This window comes from Aethalodelphis obliquidens, unplaced genomic scaffold (assembly GCF_003676395.1).
Source record: "Aethalodelphis obliquidens isolate GAN/ISIS:26980383/991018 unplaced genomic scaffold, ASM367639v1 scaffold24, whole genome shotgun sequence".
Taxonomy (NCBI): domain Eukaryota; kingdom Metazoa; phylum Chordata; class Mammalia; order Artiodactyla; family Delphinidae; genus Aethalodelphis; species Aethalodelphis obliquidens.
The window spans coordinates 17,886,481-17,898,589 of NW_020837968.1; the positions used below are offsets into that span (position 1 = coordinate 17,886,481).

The window sequence follows — 12,109 nt, forward strand, 5'->3', positions numbered from 1 at the left end:
GGAGAGAGAGGCTTTAATCAACAAGGTGCAGAAGCAAGATTGAGAGGGAAGAAAAAGAAAGTATTTTAAGACACGTTGCGATGGTTTAGAGCTATATCCTCTGGGATATTCTTTAAGAACATCAGTAAAAATTGGAATTGCTTTTAAGTGCATAGCTGAAAAACTTCTCATGCCCTGTAATATATTTGTTAATATTCCTAGGCTACCCTCTCCTTTCCATACTGTAAGTACTCAGATTCTCAATCTATTATTTTTTCCTATGTGCTAAAAAGTGGAATTATGTTGCTTAGTCTTGGAACTGTGCCCCTTTTCAACTGCTGATGAAAACAATCTCACAAGATAAAAAGTTCTCTGTTTTATTAATACTATTCTGCATCATAAAACAATTGTTGCAAATGGCAAAGAAGACTTGTAAGGAAAAAACCCTGCAATTTTTTTAGGTTAATCATTTATTTAACCAATAAATGATTAACCATTATTTATTTAACCAATTCCCCATTCTGGTTTTTTTTTTTTTTTTTTTTTTTTTTGCGGTACGCGGGCCTCTCACTGTTGTGGCCTCTCCCGTTGAGGAGCACAGGCTCCGGACGCGCAGGCCCAGTGACCATGGCTCATGGGCCGAGCCGCTCCGCGGCATGTGGGATTCTCCCGGACTGGGGCACGAACCCATGTCCCCTGCATCGGCAGGCGGACTCTCAACCACTGTGCCACCAGGGAAGCCCCCCCCCATTCTGTTTTTTAAATTTATTTTTTATTGAATTATAGTGGGTTTACCATGTTGGGTTAGTTTCCGTTGTAGAGCAAAGTGATTCAGTTATACATGTATATTTATATATATGTATATACATATATATACACATATACATTCTTTTTCATATTCTTTTCCATTGTGGTGTATTACAGGATATTGAATATAGTTCCCTGTGCTATACAGTAGGACCTTGTTGTTTATCTCTTTTTTATATAGTGGTGTGTATCTGTTAATCCCAAACTCCTAATTTATCCCTCCCCCCACCCCTCGTGGCAACCACAAGTCTGTTCTCCATGTCCATGAGTCTGTTTCCTGTTTTGTGATAAGTTCAGTTGTGTCATATTTTAGATTCCACATATAAGTGATATCATCATATGATATTTGTCTTTCTCTGTCTGACTTACTTCACTTAGTATGATAATCTCTAGGTCCATCTATGTTGTTACAAATGGCATAATTTCATTCTTTTTTATGGCTGAGTAATATTCCATTGTGTGTATATATAGATATAGATATAGATATTCCATTATATATATACACACACACACACATATATGCCACATCTTCTTTATCCACTCATCTGTCAGTGGACATTTAGGTTGCTTCCATGTCTTGGCTATAGTAAATAGTGCTGTTATGAGCATTGGGGTGCATGTATCTTCAAATCATACTTTTGTCCAGATACATGCCCAGGAGCGGGATTGCTGGATCATATGGCAACTCTACTTTTACTTTTTTGAGGAAACTCCATACTGTTTTCCATAGTGGCTGCACCAATTTACATTCTCACCAACAGTATAGGAGAGTTCCCTTTTCTCCACACCCTCCCCAGCATTTGTTATTTGCAGATTTTTTACTGATGGCCATTCTGACCAGTGTGAGGTGGTACCTCATTGTAGTTTTGATTTGCATTCCTCTAATAATTAGTGATGTTGAGCATCTTTTCATGTGCCTGCTGGCCATCTGTATGTCTTCTTTGGAGAAATGTCTATTTAGGTCTTCTGCCCATATTTCGATTGGGGCTTTTTTTGTTGTTGTTGTTATTGAGTTGTATGAGCTGTTTGTATATCCCATGCTCTTGGATTGGAAGAATTAATATTGGTAAAATGGTCATACTACCCAAAGCAATCTACAGATTTAATGCAATCCCTATAAAAGTACCCATGACATTTTTGCACAGAACTAGAATGAATAATCCTAAAAGTTACATGGAACCATAAAAAACCCAGAATTGTCAAAGCAATCCTGAGGAAAAAGAACAAAGTAGGAGGCATAACCCTCCCAACTTCAGACAATACTACAAAGCTATAGTAATCAAAACAGCATGGTATTGGCACAAAAACAGATATATGGATCAATGGAATAAAATAGAGAGCCCAGAAATAAACCCACATACCTATGGTCAATTAATCTTTGACAAAGTAGGCAAGAATATACAATGGAGGAAAAAACAGTCTCTTCAGCAAGTGGTGTTGAGAAAGCTGGACAGCTGAATGTAAATTGATGAAGTTAGAACACACTCCCACACCATACACAAAAATAAACTCAAAATGGCTTCAAGACTTAAATATAAGACATAACATCATAAAACTCCTAGAAGAGAACATAGGCAAATCATTCTCTGACATGAATCATACCAATGTTTCTTAGGTCAGTCTCCCAAGGCAGTAGAAATAAAAGCAAACATAAACAAATAGGACCTAATCAAACTTACAGGCTTTTGCACAGCAAAGGAAACCATAAACAAAATGAAAAGACAATCTGTGGACTAGGAGAAAATATTTGCAAACAATACAACCGACAAGGGCTTAATTTCCAAAATATACAAACAACCCTGCAATCCTTAATGGTTGTTACTGAATAATTAGTTACCCTGGAAATGGGAGAATGTTTACTTTGATATTTCTGTTTTCTGAAAGATGTAAATGCTTGTGAATTTTCTTTGATTAACCAAAAGATCACTGACACTCTCTTCTTCCACATGAATGGATGTAAAAATGAATAAAACTTAAGACTTGGTTAGATTTCTTATTTTAAACCCCCAAATTGGGCATCTGGGCCCCATTCTTCACTAACAAACACTTTAGTTTACTGAACTGTGTTTTCTGGAATTTTGTGCTGAACTCTCCTGGTCTATGCGATCAAATGATACAGCAAGAACAATTTTCTGTCAGCCCTAAAAGAGAATGGACCTAAACTGACTTCTTCAGACTCCAGAAATCATCCTGAGTAATAGGTTCACACCCCATCACCCACCCCACCCTGAGTCACAAAGGAGACAAGAGATGGAGGGTCCCCAAAACCATCTGAAGAAGGGCCAGTCGTTAGGAGAGTGCCTGTCCCATACAGGCCTGTAGACGTGTCTCAACAGGAGTTCCTCCTCCAGCATGTGACAGAATGTGACTGTGAAGATATTGCTGCATTGATGAGAAGAGTCATAAAGAAAAACTTAAACTATGAGATTTACAGCATCTTTCTCATTCCCCTGTCTGTGAAAGAAGAAGTTTCCAGCTCAATCCCTGGATCCCTCTTTACTTTTGGCCCATTTCAGGGAAGAGTAAAGTCAGAGGACTGAAAGATCTTCACTCCCCCCAGAGGTTAGCCATATGTTAGCCATATGATGTTTTTTCTGTTAACTCAAGGACTCAACAGCCTTGCCTGTTGCTGTCCCTACTAAGGGATATTAATGAAATATCAGGAAGGGTTTCCCAGTATCTCCATGAAATTCTTTCTCTGACCCTTCTCATGGCTTACCATCTCTCTCTTTCTCATTGTAACTTCTGTGCATTAATCATGTCTTTTTATTTTCTGTATTTTCTTGTGTTTTTCTATTTTGGGAACTTGCTGATCCTGGAGAGACTGCCTCTTCCTGGGCTAACTAATTCCTAGAGATAGTAAAAGATTCACCTGCATGTTTCTAATGCCAACCAACCAATCTAAGCTCATATACCACAACCATTTGGGCTCTTACTGAACAATTAAACCCTGGATCATACCCCTCTGCCCTAATCACCCAGGGCCAGGTACCAGACAACTAGAGATAGGCCCTACACCCCAGAGCCCACTGAAATGATTCAAATTAGCCAACCCTAAGCCTACTTACCATGCCTTACCTGTTCCTTCCCACAAAAACCACAATAAAGTCTCTCGCCCATGTTTTCTTCCCTTTCCCTCTGCCTGCTAACTGACCTTGGTGCTTCCTCTGTGGCCCTTTGTGGCATGACTGGTTCCCTCCTCTTGGGAACTGTGAAGTAACAGACTATCTTTTCAATGGCAGTCATCTCCTGATCTGTTGGCCTCACCGTACCTGAGTAATAATAAAACCTATATTTTAAGACACTCTAGCTCAGTGCAGGACACATAAGTGTACTCAGTAAATATTCATGAATGAGTGGCCAATGAAATGGGCAGCTCAGCAAGTCAAGGCTTTTGCAGGTAACTGCTAGACCCCAAGGTTACGGCCAAGAGTAATTTCACTTTTCAAATTATATTTGGCTCTATCCTTCAATCAAACTTATCAGACCAAACTATACAAAAGTCCAGGAACGGGACTTCCCTCGTGGGTAAGACTCCACACTCCCAATGCAGGGGACCCGGGTTTGATCCCTGGTTGGGGAACTAGATCCCGCATGCATGCCACAACTAAGAAGTCCTCATGCTGCAACTAAAGATCCCGCATGCCACAACTAAGACCTGGCGTTTAGTGAATCTGCTATCTTCTACGACTGTATCCCCAAGACCTAGTACAGTGTCTGGCACACAGCAAAATGAAAGGAGAAAGCAAAGAAACACAGTCTTTTTTTTTTTTTTTTTTGCTGCCTTGGGTCTTCATTGCTGCACGCGGGCTTTTCTCTAGTTGTGACGAGTGGGGGCTACACTTCGTTGCAGTGCGTGGGCTTCTCATTATGGTGGCTTCTCTTGTGGAGCACAGGCTCTAGGCACACGGGCTTCGGTAGTTGCAGTAGGTGGGCTCAGTAGTTGTGGCATGTGGGCCCTAGAGTATGCAGGCTTCAGTAGTTGTGGTGTGCGGGCTCAGTAGCTGTGGCTTGTGGGCTCTAGAGCGCAGGCTCAGTAGTTGTGGTGCATGGGCTTAGTTGCTCCACAGTATGTGGGATCTTCCTGGACCAGAGCTTGAACCCTTGTTCCCTGCACTGGCAGGCAGATTCTTAACCACTGTGTCACCAGGGAAGTTCCAAGAAACACATTCTGTTACATACAAGAATCTAATCTCTTTTAACAGGAAAGAGAATATTTGCAATAAATGGAATTAGTTTAAGTGGTTAGGAATTTGAGAGAAAATTCTTCTCATACCACATCCTAAACTGAACTTTTGATGGAATAAGGCATTAAATATAAGAAATTTAAACTATAGAAGGAATAGAAAAGATACTTACCAACTTGCCAAGCTTAGAATAGAGGGACAGACTAACACAGTATAAACTTCTAAAACCATTCTAGGTCCAACAATCATGCAAACAAACATAAACAGATCCATGAAAATTAAAAATTTCCATGTTGGAGAAAAGATGGCAGAAGTAGTAGGACATGGTGTGTGTCAAGATCCTTAAACATATTTACACTCTTTGCTATAATAAAGTACCAGTATGTTTGGATGGAAGGAAAGGGATTTTGAAACAAAAGGATCTAGGTTTAGGTTTACATCTTAGAATAAATTAATGTCTGAGATGGGGATATTACTATTTACCTGAAAAAGCCATTGAGAATAGGAGTAATGCAAGTAAAATTTCTGGAGATAGTTAGTGCTCAATAAGTAATCATTTTTATTAGCCATTATGACTATTTTGTATCTAAAATATCTCAGAGCAAAGTTAACTATGAAATTAGGTTTATACACAAAAGTGTCTACATGGATTATTTATAGTCAGAAATATCCTGAATGTCTTCCCACAGGAAATGGCTACATAAATTATGGTTCATGTTCTCACTGGAATATCTTGCATCCATTAAAATGAATGTTTATGTAATATCATGGCAAGATGCTCATGGCGGGCTTCCCTGGTGGTGCAGTGATTGAGAATCTGCAGGGGAAACGGGTTCGAGCCCTGGTCTGGGAGGATCCCACATGCCGAGGAGCAACTGGGCCCGTGAGCCACAACTACCGAGCCTGCGCGTCTGGAGCCTGTGCTCCACAGCAAGAGAGGCCGCGATAGTGAGAGGCCCGCACACCGCGATGAAGAGTGGCCCCCGCTTGCCACAACTAGAGAAAGCCCTCGCACAGAAACGAAGACCCAACACAGCAAAAATAAATAAACGAATAAACTCCTACCCCCAACATCTTCTTTAAAAAAAATTAAAAACGCTCATGGCAATGTTTAGTGGAAAAAAGCTGAGTACGATTACAATTTTATAAAAGGAAAAAATATGAATAACAGCCTGGCAGAAAAAATACTGAAATGTTAACAATGACTGTGCTTATGAAGACTATGCATTATCTATTTTCTAGTATTATTTTCTTCATTTTCCAATTTTTTTAAAGTGAGTACGGAATATTTTTGAAATTAAAATCTACACATTTAGGGAAGGAAAAACAAAGACGCTCTGAAAACTTAATTTTGTCATCTGAATACTATTTAAAGACTTAGTCTTGGGCAACATGACGGAGGCTATGACACCTCTGTGCCCTGAAAATTTCCGAAAAGGGAGAGGAACCCTCTGAAGTTCTAAGACTGAAGACTTGACTTGTCAATGACCTCATCTATTATGAGAATCCTTGAGGACTCTGATGGGGACCACAGGGCAAGAATCCAGAAGCGCTGGTCAACCAGAGTCTATTCTTGGAACCATATTTGGGGAAATGGATCAGCGCCTTCACCTAGTGCACTTGGGGAGGGACAAGCTTCCAGATGTACAAACGTCTGACTGCTGTCTGCCTCAGAATCTGTCTTTTCCTGCATCCTTTTCCCTTTCCTCCTCCTCACACTTCTATCATCCGCCTCCCCTCAAAAGCTGAGAGTCTGACAAAACAATCCGGTGTAGAATGTATAATAGCACGGTGTTTCCAGAGGGCAGTTCAGCAATAATGGACGCACCCTTTAATTTAATCATCTTACTATTGGCAATCAATCCCAATGAAATAAACAGAGAGATGTGGGGAAAATGTATTTAAAAAGCTGCTGATCAGGACTTCCCTGGTGGTCCAGCGGTTAAGAATCCGCCTGCTAATGCAGGTGACGCAGCTTCGATCCCGGGTTGGGGAACTAAGATCCCACATGCCGCCGGGCAACTAAGCCCGGGTGCCACAACTGCTGAGCCCATGCACCTCAACTAGAGAGCCCATGTGCTGCAACTGAGCGCGGGTGCTCTGGAGCCTGCGCACCACAACTAGAGAGAAGGCCGCGCACCGCAATGACAGATCCCACGAGCCGCAACTAAGACCCAACACAGCCAAATTAAAAAGAAAAAAAAAAAAAAAAAAGCTGCTGATCATCAAGGTAAGGTACAACCGTGGGGGCGCTGGTTGAATAAAGTAATGCTTATCTATATGGTGAACTAATGTGAAGCTATTCAAATTGTTTTGGAAGAATATTATTGTAAGTGTTAAGTGAAAGAAAGGAGTAAACTAAACTCTAGGACTCCAATTCAGGAAAAGAAAGACAAACAAAATCCCCGCAGATGTGTGGGTATGTGAATTTGAGTCGACCAGAAGAATACTACTCCAGTAAGTTGAAATAGTTTTATTTAGGTTGCATCATGTTGCATGACTACTCATTCCTTTACACTTTTTGCATCTTTTTAGTGCTTTTTTTTAACAATAAGCATACATTAATTTCAATACAACAAAAAATGGAATATTATCTAACAAACAAACGAACTAGTAATTATTATGGAAATTGAAGAATTTTTATGTCTAAGATTATCTATATTTCAAGGAGAAAATGATTGCTCATCTTGTCTTTTCAGTCCTTTGTACCTGGATCTCCTCACCATCAACAATGACACCATCTACTCACTCATAAAACTTAGTGAATGTGTGTTAGAACCTCAGTATGCCCTGACATTCAGTTCCTTGCCTTGGTGATGAGTCTGTATGTAGGTTCATTTAGCAGTTATGAAAAGATTTTGTGAATTGTTGGACTTCCCATGCCTACTTTCAGAGACAACTGGATTTTCTGGGTCAGCCCATGTGGGCATCAGCTGACAAAGATTGCTGTGGAAACAGATCTAGGGCCAAAATCAACATGTTGGCCCCAAGAAGGTAAGGACTGTATTTGTCTTACTTTTGGTTTTATGCTCAGCAACCAGCATGCCTACCTGTACATATAGGAATCACTTAGTAATATGTGAATCAGTTTTGAATGAGTGAATCAATGAGTTGATATTTGTTTCATAAATGAAGGAAAAACTCAAACAAAAAACAGTGGTGTGTTGACATCCTATTACTTTTTGGGGGGATGGGAGACAATTCTTTACAAATCTCTCACAGTCTTGACATCTAGGCATTAACAGCCAATTTACTCAGATTTACTTACATTCCAGGATAGTAAAGAGAGAGAGGATGTTTCCCTCCATGGAGAGGGTCCAAGACAGTAAGGATAAAGATCTGTCTCTCCCCTTCTCAGGGAAGATGTGTTTACATTGCAGGGTAACAAAGATCCTGTCTTGAGCGGGTGGGGGGGATGCGGCAGCTCAGGGTTCCTCAGCGTCAGACGCCCACTCTGTGAATGGTATTCACGCGCGCCCACCTCTGCATCGCCCCCATGGGACTTGGGGAGTAAGGAACCCATGCAAATAGGAAACTTACACTGCTGTGCTGTGAGTAATAAAGCATCTAAGTCTATCTGGGCTCATTGTCTCCTTGTTGGCTAAATCTATGGGGCTGTGAGAAGACAACCCATCAGTTGTCACTGAGCTCTTAGTGAATGCTTGGCCATTGGACACACCTATTACTGTTTTTCTTGGTGTCGATGGTCTAAGTGAGCAAAAGTGGGTTGGTGGAAGTACCCTGAGTATGTGTGATAGTACTTTGTCAAATTAGCATTTGGTAAGTGGGGTGTGTGGTGCTGGAGAGTGAGCTGAGTTCGGTTGAAAACAGACCACAGGAGAAATTGAGATAGAGGTTTAGTCCTCACGGGTTGAAGGAGGTACCAGCCACATTTCAAGGGACTACATGGGGAGGTCAAGGCAGAGGTAGAGAGAAAGGCAGGACCTGGAGCACCTGCCTCTATTAGGATCTGTGTGTACAGGGCTTTGGAGTTCCTGGGCTAGGGCCAGATTGGTCAATTCGGACCAAAAGAGCGGGGTTTTGGTAAGCTCCACTGGGGTGAGGGTGGAGTTATCCAAGGGGCACACAAAGGAGCAGGAGCTGGGAGGCAGGGGAGACTGTTGGTCACAAGGGCTGTTGGGAAGTCACATCAGGAACTTACATTTGCTTGGGACCCTGCAGGCTGCGCTCTAGGGCACAGGCCTGCATGAGCAGCCTAGTGTTCCCTTAAGGCCCTGCTGAAGAAAATGGAGGCAGAGGCAGCAACACCATGGAGTAACTCAGCTAAACTCTTGACGATGCGCGTCATATTCAGATGAACTTCTCCTTTGTGACTTTGGCTAAATTACTTAATGCCTCAGGTTCCTATATCTATGAGACGACTTTCTTATAGGGTTGTTATAAAGCTTAAATACAAAGCATCCAGCAGAGTGGCGGACACACAGTAGTGCTGTGCTTGCAACAGTTAATCTACCCTCTTCCCTGTAAGCCCAGAAATCGTATTACAATGTACTAAATTAGCAACTATTGACTACTCTTTTTATAACTTTTAATCTAAAATTTCCACTTAGAAGAAAAGCTCTCTTTAAATAAATAATTTCATTTAAAATTCTTATTAAAAGTAATTATAGATGCTTTTTCACAGCAATATTTAAAAGATACTTTAATAAACCAGTTGTCAATATGTAAAGTCACACAAGAAATATACAAACTAGCTTACTGCACAAATGGAAATCTTATTTATCTCAATTCCCAGAGGGAAGAGGGAAGGGGAATATTTATTAAGTGACACTCTCCAAGCCACTTTACAGGCGTTATCTTATTTAAAGTGTTCAGCAATTTTGTTTCATTATTTTGCAAATGAAGAAACTTAGGCTCAGAGAGATTGTAACTTGTACATGTTCAGAGTGTGGTGGAACCAGAATTTGAACCTTGATTCTGTTTGACTGCAGAGCATGAAGTCTTTCCTTTACAAGTTTGAGAAACTCATCTGTAGAGAGTGTCTACTCTAAGCCTCAAGGCCTCGGCCCCTCATTCTCTGCGCCTTCCTTGTCTTTCCTTGGGCTTCCATCCCTGTCCTTCTCGATGAATTATGACCTCCTCAGTGATTACGTCCATTATCCTCAGCATGGCGGGGTTTTCTGGCATAACTAAAGCTGGAACTTCGAGTCCTCTGGTGTGTGGGATTCTACCTCCTCCCAAGTATTGAACTGCATCACTTAATATGCAAAGAGGGTTTTAAAATTTTTTTTTTGTTTGCTTGCTTGTTTTTTCCAAAGGAGTGAAGAGGATCTGGTGAAAGAGCTGGGGGTGAGGGTGATAGCGGAGGGACTACATGGCATCCCAGTGGACGTTTGCCATTTTAATTTTTTGGACCTTCTAACTTTTTTTTTTTAACTAAAGGACATTTATTTGTTTCTCAGTAAGACTTTGTCTTGAGGACATAACTAAACCGCGTCACCACCCCCACCCTGGTTTGAAGAAGGGTTAGTACGGTGAATGTTATAAAGCAGATACGAACAGTCTGAAGGACTGGAAACAACATTAACTGACAAAAACCAACTTCCACCTAAATCATCATAAAAATGTTTAAGTAAAAAAAAAAAAAGGAGTGGAGAGAAGGGGGCAAAGGGGGTTTCAGATTGAACAAGATCCTATTTCATCTAATACACTCAATCCTGGCTAGAGTGTACCAAAATGGAAACAGGATTACTATAATACAAAACTTCTACTACAGCACACTGTACACACCGTGTTCCAAGCCCACCCCCATCCCCCTAACGCTTCCAAACTCAACTATTTCCCAGCCTGTTGGGCCTGTCGACGAAGGAGCACGTAGATCTTCTCTTTACTCCAGTCTTTGTTATAAGGCTGGTATGTCTGGGTATCAGCTCGGTAAACAAGGCAGCTGAGGTCGGCCAGGTCATCCACGACGTCAAGTAACTGACTGATATCCTACGTGATAGAGGGGCTGTTGGGATTCCTTCTCTTCAGGTGTTCATACATTTTACAAACGCCTTCCATGCATTCATTCACAGATTCATAGTCAGCATAAGTTCTCCTTCTGGCCTCTTGGTAGGCTGTACCAGCAAAATGGTGTGAGACATCGCGCCAAACTCTCGCTGCCGCCGTCGCCGACTCCGCTCTGGACCTTCTAACTTCTGAGTCCTCTCTGTGTATTTAAGACTTTCACAGTGTGAGGGGAGAGGTCCAGACAATTGTCCTGGCCTCTTTGTAGCCTGAATGCGGCACATGACTGAGGCCTAGGCGATAAGACAAACCTTGCAAGGGCTCTGAATTGGGAGCTAGTGAGCTAGAGGAGGTCTGGGCCAGAAGCTGAGAGATTAGTGTCACCGAAAGACTTTGTCAATGTCTGGGAGCCATCAGCATCTCTTGGGGGCCAAGGAACAGTACAATCCACTGTCGGATAAGAGGCTGTCCTTCCACACTGCTTCTGGTTGCCACTCGGCCACAGCCCTGGGCGTGGCTGGTACGCTGAGGACTTCGGGTTCATCAGGGAAAGAGACCTGAGTTCTATAGGGGTGTCTTTGTATCCTCCTGAGGGGCATACTTAGTAGAGGGGCCAGGACCCTCAATGAGGAGCTGGGGCAGGGAACACAAGCAACTTTTTTCTGAGCACTCGTTAGATGCTCTCCCAGGGAGGGAGGGAGACTGGGAGGATTCAAAGGGGTGGTTTCTGTGTGAGCAGGTGGCAAAGGGCCATGATACTCTGGAACAGATGAGGTCTGAGATATTCAGGTGACCTATACATTCCAGAGATCTCTCATCAAAAACCCTGCCAAAGAGTGTGGGCTTGAAGCCGTAAAGATCGATTTCATATCCCACCTCTGACACAAATAAGGTGTGTCAGTGACGTGTCAGAGAAATGGAGTCACAATGTTCACATCTGTGAAATGGCATAATAATGCACCTTTATCTACAATTTGTAGGGCAATCATGAATAAATGAGAGTCTGTTAGTTAAAGAGCAAGACGCTTTTGGAGGGAGCCAGGACTTAGGTACCAGCCACACCTATACCTTAGAAAACACTTACTACCTTAACCAGTGCTAGGAAAGTGAGAGGCAGCTAATGGGAAAAAGCTAACGTTTTGATCTCCTCACATTTGCCTGTAACA

The 12,109-nt window shown here is 41.9% G+C and overlaps 1 pseudogene; it reads right to left on the bottom strand.

Moving 5' to 3' along the window:
- Positions 1-10,547: 10,547 nt before the first annotated feature.
- Positions 10,548-11,111, bottom strand: LOC113628674 (enhancer of rudimentary homolog pseudogene; annotated as a pseudogene).
- Between the last annotated feature and the right edge of the window lie 998 nt (positions 11,112-12,109).